This window comes from Chiloscyllium punctatum, chromosome 10 (genome assembly GCF_047496795.1).
Source record: "Chiloscyllium punctatum isolate Juve2018m chromosome 10, sChiPun1.3, whole genome shotgun sequence".
In the NCBI taxonomy this organism is placed as follows: Eukaryota; Metazoa; Chordata; class Chondrichthyes; order Orectolobiformes; family Hemiscylliidae; genus Chiloscyllium; species Chiloscyllium punctatum.
In genome coordinates, this window is record NC_092748.1 from 59,475,977 (window position 1) to 59,488,495 (window position 12,519).

Consider the following 12,519-nt stretch of genomic DNA (forward strand, 5'->3'; position numbering starts at 1 on the left):
ATCCTCATGGCTTGACCAAGCTAGTATTTCAATGTCAGACCATGAACATTCTGAGAATCTGAGGCAGGGGCTCATCCTCTGTGTCTGCTTTACTTTTAGTTTCTTTTTACTTTTTTTTCTATCTTTTCTCTTATTTTTCTTACTACTTGTTGTAGAATCAGTCATGAGAATGGCATTGACAGTGGCAAGTAGGCCGAGTGTTGACTCATGGCGGCCTCAGAGGTGTGTTTGGATTCCCTGCAGCTTCTGCATCAATGAAGTGGACCTAGTGCTGACTCATGGCTGTTGCTTTGGAGGCACTTTTGGTCCAGTATGAGACCATGTGGCATCAGCAGTGGCTGCATAGGTGAGGCGGGCCTGAGATGGACTCATGGCGATGGCAGAATTGAATTTTGGCAGAATTGAAATTGGAGTACCTGGCAGCATCGGTGACATCTGCATTGGTGAGGTCCAGTGAGGACTCGTAGAGACAAGAGCGTCGATGGCGATGAAATGGCGCCGAATAGTGGCGACTTTCGTTCCAGTGGCAGTGACATGGCATAGGGACTTGTGCCTGGCCACCAGACACATGGTCCATGATGGAGCACTTAACAAGAAGGGCTGTAAAGCTGAATGCTTTTTCTTAATTTCTTTGTTCTTCGCCTTTATATTCTAAGTTTTAGTCTATTTTTCCGTGTTTTAAGATGGCACTGGAGAGTGGCGACACTTGGCAACACTTTTTCTTGTCCTCTGTAACAAAATACACATGACAATAAATAAATAAAATAAAATAAAGTCATTCCAATTAGGTGTTATTACTGAATTTTATTCACCTGGACCATAACCAACATTTCCACACTAAGGCTGGAATTGGAAATTCACGTCTTTGGGGATTTTTGACTGCTGTGTGGCTATCACATTGGTCTGGAATTGCTCGAAAAAATGATGTGGAGTACAATACATACCCTTTATTCAAGATTTATAAATAACAGCAACTTGTGAAGTGGAAGAGGCCCAGTGTGATTTCTAGGTTCTCACAAATTGCTGGTTGAATTGCATCATTCCACCTTAAGCTTGTTAAGTGGCATCTCGCCAGAAACTGTTGCTGTTTTGATCCCCTTAAAAACCAATACGTTTTAAAAAGAATTGTGGTTATAACATTCAGTGTAAAAGGTGGGACATCATGTTGTGGCTGTACCACTTTTAGAATACACCATACAATTCCGGTCGTCCTTCTATAGGAAGAATGTTGTTAAACTTGAAAGGATGCAGAAAAGTTTTACAAGGACGTTGCCAGGACTGGCAGGTTTGAGTAGTAGGGAGAGGTATAATAGGCTGGGGCTTTTTTCTCTGGAGTCTTGGAGGCTAAGGAATGATCTTAGAGAGGTGTATGAAATCATGAGGGTCATGGATAGAGTGAATAGCCAAGTCTTTTCCTAGAGTCCAAAATTATTGGGCATAGGTTTAATGAGAGAGGGGAAAGATTAAAAAAAAAGACCTGAGGGATAATTTTTTTCACGCAGAACGGTGTGTGTATGGAGCAAGCTGTCAGAGGAAGTAGTGAAGGCTGGTACAATTGCAACATTTAAAAGGGATCTGGATGGGTATATGAAAAGGAAGGGTTTAGAAGAATATGGGCCAAATGCTGATAAATGGGACTAGGTCAGATTGGGATGTCTGATTGGCATGGACAAGTTGGATCAGAGGGTCGGATTTTGTGCTGTGTGACCGCATGACTGAATTGCAAAACAGAGTTGAGACTTCTACTTGAGTAAGAAAACAAAACTCACCAGACTAAACATCATTTAATAGGCAGTTAATACACTAAAGTACAGAAAATACACTTCCTCATTAATGCCACTTAAACTACTTTATGACCCATTTGTACATTATGCCACACTCTCAGCAGCTATGCAAACTCTGAGAAGGTGAGAACTGCAGATGCTGGAGATCAGAGTCAAAAAGTGTGGCACTGGAAAAACACAGCCAGTCAGGCAGCATCCAAGGACCAAAAGAGTCGACATTTCGAGCATAAGCTCTTCATCAGGAATGTGGAAAGTGCCCAAGAGGGCTGAGAGATAAATAGGAGGGGGCTGGGGCTGGGGGAAAGGTAGCTAGGGATGCAATAGGTAGATGAAGGTGGGGAGTGATGGTGATAGGTCGTTGATATGTAAACTGGTAGATTAAATTCCACATGTCTCCTGACTTTGCAGCAGGCTCCTTTCTTCCTACCACTCCTTTTCCAATGTCCTTTCAGTCATTTTTGAATATCATCAAACTGACTTTTGGCAGCAAGACTCACTCTGGTGACTCCTTGGCCCTTTATTCTACACAAGTTCTATCCCTCAAGGAAGAAAGGAATTCTTCTTGGCATCCTTCTTTTGAGCTAACATAAAACCATTTCTTCTTCTGCTTTGTCGAGGAGCAAATGCTTTGATCTTTCTCTCTGAGTTTGAGAGTCTATGCCCAGAAAGACCAGTGGTTCATCTTTTATATCAAGGTGTGAAAATTGGCATTTGATTTTTTTTAATGGCCATGTATATTAACACGACACTTGTGCTATCCATAACTTAAATTTGTGCATGTGCATTTAACTGTATTCGCCTTTAAATTTGGTGTGGCTGTGAAGGGGGGAGGTGGTTTGGCTGCTGTGAAGGGGTGAGGAGGTGGGAGTGTGAGGGGACATTCCCCCCCGTTTCCCATGTCCTCACAACTTCACCACATTCTCACTTACCCTACTACCCTGTCTTCTGAATTCCATTTCAATATCCTACTTCTTTTTTACACATGAGCAATGCCTTTGCTTATGATACTGTCGAAATTCTATGTAATAATGTAGTGAGTGTAGAATAGGCAAAATTCTGTTTTCAGTTTGGTGCAGGTGAGGGTGTCAGCAGACACTGCCATTTTCTATAGGTTTTAGACTGGGTCTCTTTCCCCAGTGACAACCATATCACATGAGCCTCTCTTTGGTCAGTGTTTACCATAGAGTCATAGAGATGCACAGCACAGAAACAGATCCTTCGATCCATCTCGTCAATGCCAGCCAGATATATCCTCACCTAATCTAGTACCATTTGCCAGCACTTGGCCCATATCCCTCTAAACCCTTCCTATTCATATACCTGTCTAGGTGCCTTTTAAATGTTGTAATTGTGCCAGACTCCACCACTCCTTTTGGCAGCTCATGCACCACCCTCTGTGTGATTTCACCATCTCCCACTCTATGACATCTGTTTTACCTTGAACTACTGGAGACATTTTAAAGCATAACTGTTCACATAAAGTTTTAATTTCATAACAAAACAAAATAAACTTGTTGCAGAAAGATAAGACAAGTACATAAGAATGTAAGTACCTTTTAAGGATAAGATTACCTTCCTGTACTGCCACTAAATCTTTCCATTTCTGGAAGAGAACAAATGAAACTCTGGTGAAAAACTGCAGAGAAACTGAGAAGTAGGCACAAACATTTGAAATCATCGGCTGACTCCTGCATGTAGTCAATTATTCTCTTTTTTGAATATATTTTAAAAGTTTTGAATTTTTTCAACTTGCCCATTCCATCTGTTTTTTCTCTCTTTCTCTATTTCTTTCTGTATCTAATTTATCTTAAATTCAACCTATTTCCTCTTCTGTTTCTCCCTCTCACTTTAAATCTTATTGGTTCAGAAGGTAGATCCTTGGACCCCCTCGCATCCTACATTGATCTTGCACGCCTTGGTTAGAGTTGTACTTTCAGCAATTATGGTCCCAATATTTTTTCTAGGATTGGGAAAGAAAATAGAACAAAAATGTCTTGGCCACAGTGTTAGTACACAGGACAATCAGTATTTTGATCCCGTATGAAAACTGTATAAAACTCTCTTATAACAGGATAATTATGCAAAGTTACAGGAGATTGCATAGTTATAGCAAACTGAAGGGTGACACAAATCTTGACTGGGGTATAACTTTGTTTCTGTGCATTGTAATATTGGGTTTTGACTGGAGATTCTGGCCTTTGTTGGAATCATAGAAAGGTTACAGCTCGGAAGGACGCCATTTGTCCTGTTGAATCTGCACCAGAGCCTGAAAGAGCAACCTGACAAGTCCCACCTCTCCTGCTTCTGCCCTTGCCCCATGGCTTTGCAAAATTTTACCTTTCAATTACTTGTTTAATTCCCTTTTAAAAGTCACAATCGAGTCTGACTCCATCACCCTTTCCAGTAATGCATTCCAGTTCAAACCACTCACGAAACAAAAACATTTTCCTCAAGTTGTCCTTGGTTCTTTTGAATCATTGTAAATCTGTGCTGTCTGGTTATCAACCCCTTTGCCAATGTGAATAGCTTCTTAGCTACTCTGCCTAGAACCTTCATGACTTTGAACTTTTCCATCAAATCTCTCAACATTCTCTGTTCCAAGGAGAACAACCCTAGATTCTTCCAGTTTCCTCATAACTGAATTCCATTATCTCTGGAACCAGTCTCATAAATCTTTTCTGTATGTTCTCTTGGGCCTTCACAGCCTATTAGCTGTTACCTTCAAAATTTAGAATTGACATTGCTCTAGTCTCCAGTACATTTGTATGATTTTTGGTATCACTGCAGTTTACAACTAGCATTCTATCTAACATGGACCTTTGTTCTATAATGATCCAGCCACTATCGTATCCAGTCTACACAATTGCAACCTGCACCAGTATATGCTTTTCTTTTTTCAGAACAAGTGGCATCTAACTAAGATTGGAACCAGCCCATGGAGAAACCAAGTCAGTTGGTTGAATATGCCCTTGTCCCCATGTGATAAAGGTCAAAAGCAGCCACTCCACTCTCAGTCCAGAACTTGAGTGCAAAGATCAAGGCTAGTTCTCCAGTGTAAATACTGATGAGGTGCTGTGTTGTCACAGGTGCCATATTTCAGATGAGAAATCAAGCCAGAGACCACCTGCCTCCTTGGGTGGATATAGAAATCCCCTGACATTACTTTGAAAAAGAAGCAGGGGAGTTTTCCCTGTGCCCTTATGCTAATATTTATCCATTTTATTAACATCATAAAGAAATTGTCTGATCGTTATCACTTTGCTGTTTGTGTAAGTATGCTATGCATAAATTTTCTGCTGTATTTCCTGCAATGCAACTGTGCTATATTTCATGGTTGTACAGTATCTTGAGACATCCTGTGATCATGAAAAACATTCGATATTACTAAAAATCTCTCCATCTTGTATTACGCGATCTCAAACACTGCAGAACTTAGCACTGAGGCTAACTGTGTTGACAAACAAAACCCAAGGTTATTGTGGGCCAAGTTACCGCACATGCCCCTACCTACACAAGGCTGCCTGTCCCTTCTGCACACGAATGATACCCTCTTTAACATGTCCAATCACTTATCGCCAGTTCTCAGCATGGAAGTCAGATCAGGTACCTGACAATTTCCACCTCCATGTTGTTCAGCACTAAACAGCATGATCCATGGGTACCATGGGCACCCCTCCCCCCCCCCCCCCCCCCCCACTCCCATGTCCATCAACTTGGCATCTGACAAGGACCAGCTGACCCACTTATAGGATGCTTCTGCACTTTAACACTCTACCTCAGACTCTCTGAAACTGATCATTATATTGCTGATGCAAATATACCTGTGTACACAATGACATGTAGCCAGCTCAGGGAGTATACTAGACTGCATCTCTGGACAGTTTGCTTGCTGTCATAGCATACACGCACTCTGAGCCTAACTGAATTCTCCTGTCCAGGAATTTGGAAATGGCCAGGCAGCTGCTCAAGGCAGTCAGAGTCAGAATGTTCTTCACATAAGAGGTGAGGAGCTGAATGTTGTGCTGCTCATCACCTGTCTTATCTCTTTGGCGTATGGTAGCTGACTTCTGAAATGAGAGAGAGGCAGGTTTTACAGAATGTGAAAGTAGGTGGCACAGCTGTTGCCTTGTAGGTGGGGAGATGTCCTGAGTGAATGAGTAGATGGTACACAGGACATGCAAGGATTTGGATGGGTGACAGTGAATGAGTGAAGGTGTTGCAGGCAATAGAGTGAGCCTCGTTGGGAGGTGGATACAGTAGCAAAGAGTGATTGAGATATTGAGAGAAAATGGTGTGCTTATGGAGGTGGAGTGGTGTAGGTCATTGACTTCCCTCCTACATTGCTGTGGATTCTTCCAGTTGGCTGAGACTGCAATGACCTTGGTGGTCAGCCTGGACAAGGTCTGGTATCATGGCCTCCACTGTTGGTCCATGGGGAAGAGGATGCCTTATTAAGCAGCACCTCCAGGCTCCTGCCCACAGACAGGCATCAATTTAATCCTGTCTGTCAATTCTGGGCAAATATCAGGAACAGTGCAAGGCATTCAGACTGATTGTGCACCTAGATAAGCACTACCATCTCTTAAGGATGGTGTCAATTCGAGGAAATCCGGTGAGAGGTGCGTTGTTCAGGAATGGATGTGTCAAGGTAAGGCTAGAACTGGCAAGAGGGGAGCATTGGGGTTGGGCAGGTAGTTAATGAAATGAGTTTGATAAGATATGATGAGGAAGCTTGCTAGATCTTGTGGTGAAGTACCTTCCAAAAAGTTTGATGCACCTCTCACTTTGCCAAAATATTGTAAGATTCAGCCCTTGTACCTGGTTTCTAGTCAGTGATTAAAGCAGCTAGAGTTTTTATATGGCTGGATTTCAAATAATTTGTGAAATAGAGATAACAATTGTACATTTTGGAGGTCATTTCCTCACTCAAAAATATAAATCAAAATATCATAGAATTATAATTATTTCCTGAATTGTTCACTTGCTGCCTGAAGTTAGACAGATGCTAAACAGCTTTACATTCCATAAAACTGAGTATCTTTTAAAAATGAACATGATGCTGTAAAACAAGTATCCCCAAAGGTGTATGTTAGAGAAGCATTTAGGCTCTGCAGGTGTGCAATCAATCTTCTGGTTAGTATCTAAAGGAAAAAAACAGATCTGAAGAAGGGTCACTGGACCCGAAATATTAACTTTGTTTTCTCTCCACAGATGTTGCCAGACCTAAGTTTTTCCTGCAATTTCTGATTCTGATTTCGAGCATCCACAGTTCTTTGGATTTTTGTTTTTAAAAAAAGTAATCTATTCAATTGTGTGGTGATTTTTTTTAATGATTAAAGTACTGCTTTGTATCACAGGCATTTTTTTTTAACACAGGAAGGGATGGTCTCAGAAGCTAAATGGTTCAGAACCCCTGTTGTTGTGGCCTGACTTTAACTAGCTGGTTTGCATTTGTGGCCAACAGATAGCTTAGTGAAGCACTCCTGGAACTGCCACATTATTCCCATTAGCTGAATTCAAAATTGCCTTGATTTTTGATCACTGATTCTTCATTTATACTCAAGACAAGTCAACAATTAATAATTCTTGAATCCACTGTTTCTCCTTTTCAAGCTCCTAATCTGAGAATGTCTTAGTCTTTCTTTCTACTGTTTTGTCATTTTATATCTTCTGTGTTCAATCTAGAAGCATATTACTGGCTGCTCTGAACTATTTTATCAATCCTGGATGCCCATTTCAGCAACTCCATCTTGTTCAACTGAAATAAAAGACTAACTAGTTTTCAGGTGGTAGTAGGTAATTTCTCAGTGTTCCTGCATTATGAAGGGAAAATAAAGTGGTCAGACTAGGAGTCTTGCTCAGTAGCAGCATTTGTGCCTGAGTCAGAATGTTATGGGTACCAGAACCACTGCAGAGACTCAAACACAATCTACATTAGTATCTCAGACCAGGACTAAGAGAATACTGGTAATGCGGTATTCTGGATGATACTTTAACCAAGATCCCTTCTGCTCTCTCAGGTGGATGTAAAAGATTCCATGGTAATTTACAGAGAAAAGAAGAGTTCTTCTTGAGTTTGGGCTAACGCTTATAGTTCGGTGAACACCAAACGAAGTTTACTTGACTGCTATTGGTGGGGCTTTGGGAGCAAATTAGATGCTGTATTTCTTAGTTACTGTGATATCTATATTCCCAAAATATTCCATAAACTTTAAAATATTTTGGGATATCCTAAGGATATGAAGGATGGATAATCAACGCTGTCATAAACTTCCCATTCTGTAATGCATTCTTCCTTCAACAATCAGACTGCATTGGATTTAAGTTGGAGATTGGTAGAGTTGCAAATTTAATCTGACAGGAAATTAAATGCGAAAAGTTGTTTGACAATATGTAAATATTCATATTCTTATAAAATATTTTTAAAATGACAAAGTTACCTTGAGATATGTTATAATATGATGTGAAGAAACCAAGAATCACCTCAAGAAACCAAGACCTATAAATAGAGAGGCGGGATATACCACCAGTGCTTCACCAGAGACACTCACTGAATCTTCTCAAATATCGCTATTGATGTGAAGGTGCTGTGTTGGACTGGGGTGGACAAGATCACAGTTACATGGCACAAGGTTATAGTCTAACAGGTTTATTTGAAATCACAAGCTTTTGGAGCACACCCCTTCATTAGGTGACTTCAGAGGCAATGTACTCCCAATGGAGCACTACAAAAGCTTGCAATTTCTAATAAACCTGTTGGACTATAACCTGGTGTCGTGTGGCTTCTAACCTATATCATTTTATGCCATTGCCTTTAACATTTTTTTGTACAATCCAAAATCAAACAAGCAATCTGGATATCTAAAAAGCTATTGTGATGACTGTAAAAGTAACCACTGAACTAGAAGACTTTTATGGTTTTATATGCCAATGCTTTTTCCATATAATAGTTTTGAGAAATCAGAACATTGATCTCTGTGCAGTCACGGTACTTTTATGGAAAGAGGCTCAGACGTGTGAATAGTTGAGATAGAATTATTTGATATATTTTGAAATTAAACATTTTGATCCTTAAGCAAAGTTCACTGGAAGCAATACCGGCTCTGATTCCATTGGGAGTACACTACCTCTGAGTCAGAAGGTTCTAGGTCCCACATCTTGACCTTGAACACAAATATTGACGTTGACACTCCAGTATAGTGTTGAGGAACTGTTGTTGAAGGTGCTATCTTTCAGGTGAGATATTAAAAAGGACCCTGCCTGCCATCTCAGATGGATGTAAAAGGCTCCATGACACTGTTTTGAAGAAGAGCAGGTGAATTACCACTGATATCCTGTCTAATATTCATCCCTCAAACGATGTCACAAGGAATCATTGTAATTTTACAGTTTATTGAACCTTATTGTACACAACCAGCCTGCTATATTTTCCATATTACAACAGTGACATTACCTCAAAAGTAAAGCACTTTGAGACATCAGATAGTCAAGATAGGCGCTGTATAACGGCAGGTCTTTTTTTTTAGTTTACAAAATGGAAAATGGAACTGTACAATTCAATGATATCATTTGTAACAAAGATGATTCAATCTTAGACCTGAACTAAACAGGATCCAAGTTTGTTGAAACTCATTTAATGAATTATAAAATAGTATCATTTAAATTTGTAATTTAATGATGGGCTTCTAAGCACATCTTGGTGTTGACAAAATGTTCAACATTTATTCAGTACTTTTCAATTAGTAAATTTATGTTCTGAACTCCAAAGAATAAATTTTCACGAACGAGTAGTTAGCATAATCATCCGCTTTGTCATTATCAGACTAGTTTAGACATTTGAATAGTTTAAAAAGGTTCATAATGCCATTACAATAGGGTGTGAATAATTTATTAGTGAGATCAACATCTATCCCCTGGGACACCTGTTACTTAGCGATGGTTCAGAGAAATATGGATGAACAATTGAATTAAGTGAATTCATTAGATTGCTGTCATTAAGATTGAATGCACTTTACACAAATGTTTATACTGTATATGGTGCTTTATTTTCATGGTTAGATTTACATGAAACTTTGTCATTGTGGATCATTGTAACCTTTCTTGATGTTATGCTGTAAATTACTGCAGACAAGCGACTGTTGATTAAGTAAAGATACACATGTTTGGATGAAGGTTAAAGTGTACAAAGCTTTTAATGTAAAGCTAAATTGGATGTATAATTTTTATTGTCAAATTTTGAGGTATTCCACACACATTTGAGAGGTACAGGCTTGTGTTGTTGCTGCTAGTATCCTCCTAATAACTTGGAACTATATGTAGCTACCTTCAGTATTGATACATGTATATGTTTCATCAATTAAGAAAAATTCCATAGGTTAGATCCATCGTCAACAAGAAAGGTTAAAGAATAGAGTTAACAAAGTCATTGTTAGCCCAATAGAAAGTGAGTCTGGAGAATTAGAGTCATGGAGATGTACAGCATGGAAACAGACCCTTTGGTTCAACTTGTCCCTGCCAGCCAGCTATCCATTTGGTCCCATTTGCCAGCATTTGGCCCATATCCCTCTTAAACCCTTCCTATTCATATACCCATCCAGATGCCTTTTAAATGTTGTAATTGTACCAACCTCCACCACTTCTTCTGGCAGCTCATTCTGTACACACACCATCCTCTCCGTGAAAAAGTTGCTTTTAGGCCCCTTTTAAGCCTTTCCTCTCTCAACTTAAACCTATGTCCTCTAGTTTTGAACTACCCTACCGTGGGGGTAAAACTTTGTCTATTCACCCTATTCAATGCCCCTCATGATTTTATAAACCTCAATAAGGTTACCCCTCAGTCTCCAATGCTCCAGAGAAAATAGCCCAACCTATTCAGCCTCTCCCTAAAACTCAAACCTTCCAACCCAGGCAACATTTCTGAACCTTCCTAGAGCAGGGAGACCAGAATTGAGCACAGTATTCCAAAGGTAGCCTAACCAAGCCCTGTACAGCTGCAACATGATGTCCCAACTCCTACTGATAATGCGAAACAAAGAGATGGCACAATTGAACTGATATTTCCATCAGTTTTTACTACGGAGGATACAGTTAACATTCCAGAAGCAGCTATAACTCAGGAAGTAGAAATTAGGGAGAAACTCTGGAAAATTACTATCAACAAAGTAGTGGTAATGAGTGAATTGTTGGAACTGTGGACTGACAAGTACTTGGGTCTTGATGAACTTAATCTTCGGGCCTTAAAAGAAATAGCTAGTAAGGCATGGGTTCTAATTTTCCAAAACTTCCAAGACTCAGGGAAAGCACTATTAAGTTGTTGAGGATTTATTATGTGCTGGGGATATAAAAGAACAGATGGTCATACTGTACTTAGATTTCCATCAGCATTTTATTAAGTACCACACACAGAGTTACATGGAAAATAAAAGTTCTGGCGTAGTGGACTGATTGGCTGACTAGAAGAAAACAGTTCTGATGAAGCATCACCGCATTCAATATTAACTCTGCTTTCTTCATAGATGTTGCCAGACCTACTGAGTTTCACCAGCAATTTCTATTTTTGTGACAGAAAGCAGAGTAGTCACAAATGGGACTTTATCAGGTTGGCAAGACGTAACAAGTGTGTGCCATAATGCTTGGACTTGACATGCCTGAAAAACTTGTCAGAATTCTTCAAGGAGGTGACAAGCAAGTTATATAAAGGAAAACCAGTGTACAATATCTGTTTGGATTTCCAGAAGGCCACTAACAAGGTGCTGCACAGGAGACTGCTAAATAAGAGCCCATGGTGTTAGGGGCAACTTAGTGGCATCTATAGAACTGATGGCAGATGGCAGATAGTGAAGATAAAGGGGTCTTTTTCGGGATGACAACTAGTGAACTTGTGCAGGGTTCCGTGTTGGTGGGCAGACAACAATTCATATTATATGTAAATGATCTGGACAAAGGAACTGAGGGCATTGTTGCTAAGTTTGCAAATGACACCAAAGTAAGTGGAGGAGCAGGTTATGTTCAGGAGGCAGGGAGGCTGCACAAGGACATGGACAGGCTAGGAGAGTGGGAAAGAAGTGGCAGATAGAATATAGTGTTGAAAGTGTGAAGTTATACACTTACATAGGAAGAATAGACCATTTTCTAAATGAAAGGCTTTGGAAATCGAAAGCACAAAGAGATTTGGGATCCTAGTTCAGAATACACTTAAAGTTAATATGCAGGTTCAGTTGGTAGTAAGGAAGACAAATGTAATGTTAGCATTCATTTCAAGAGGGCTAGAATACAAGAGCAGAGATGTACTGCTGATACCATATAAAGCTCTGGTCAGACCAGACTTGGAATTTTGTGAGCAGTTTTAGGCCCTGTAACTGAGGAAGGGTATACTGGCTTTGAAGGTGGTCCAGATGAGAGTTACAAGAAGTATTCCAGGAATGAAGGGCTTGTCATCTGAAGAGCAGCTGAAGACTCTGGATCTCTATATGATGGAGTTTAGAAGGATGACAGGGGGATGACTGAAACTTAAAAAGTACTGAGTGGTTTGGATAGCGTGGACATGGAAAAGATGCCTCCATTAGTAGGAGAGACTAGGATCCTAGGACACAGCCTTCGAGTGAAAGAGCGGCCCTTTAGCACTCAGATTTTGAGGAATTTCTTTAGCCAGAGGGTGGTGAATCTGTCGAATCTGTTGCTATAGAGGCCAAGTCATTTAAGATTTAGGTTCTTGACTGTAAGGGGATCAAGAGTT

The 12,519-nt window shown here is 40.1% G+C and overlaps 1 protein-coding gene across 8 annotated transcripts in view; it reads left to right on the top strand.

Annotated features, from left to right (window-relative positions):
• Positions 1 to 12,519, top strand: part of myo3b (myosin IIIB) — a 586,128-nt gene that overhangs the window by 1,277 nt on the left and 572,332 nt on the right. The gene's annotated exons all lie outside the window — the stretch shown is intronic.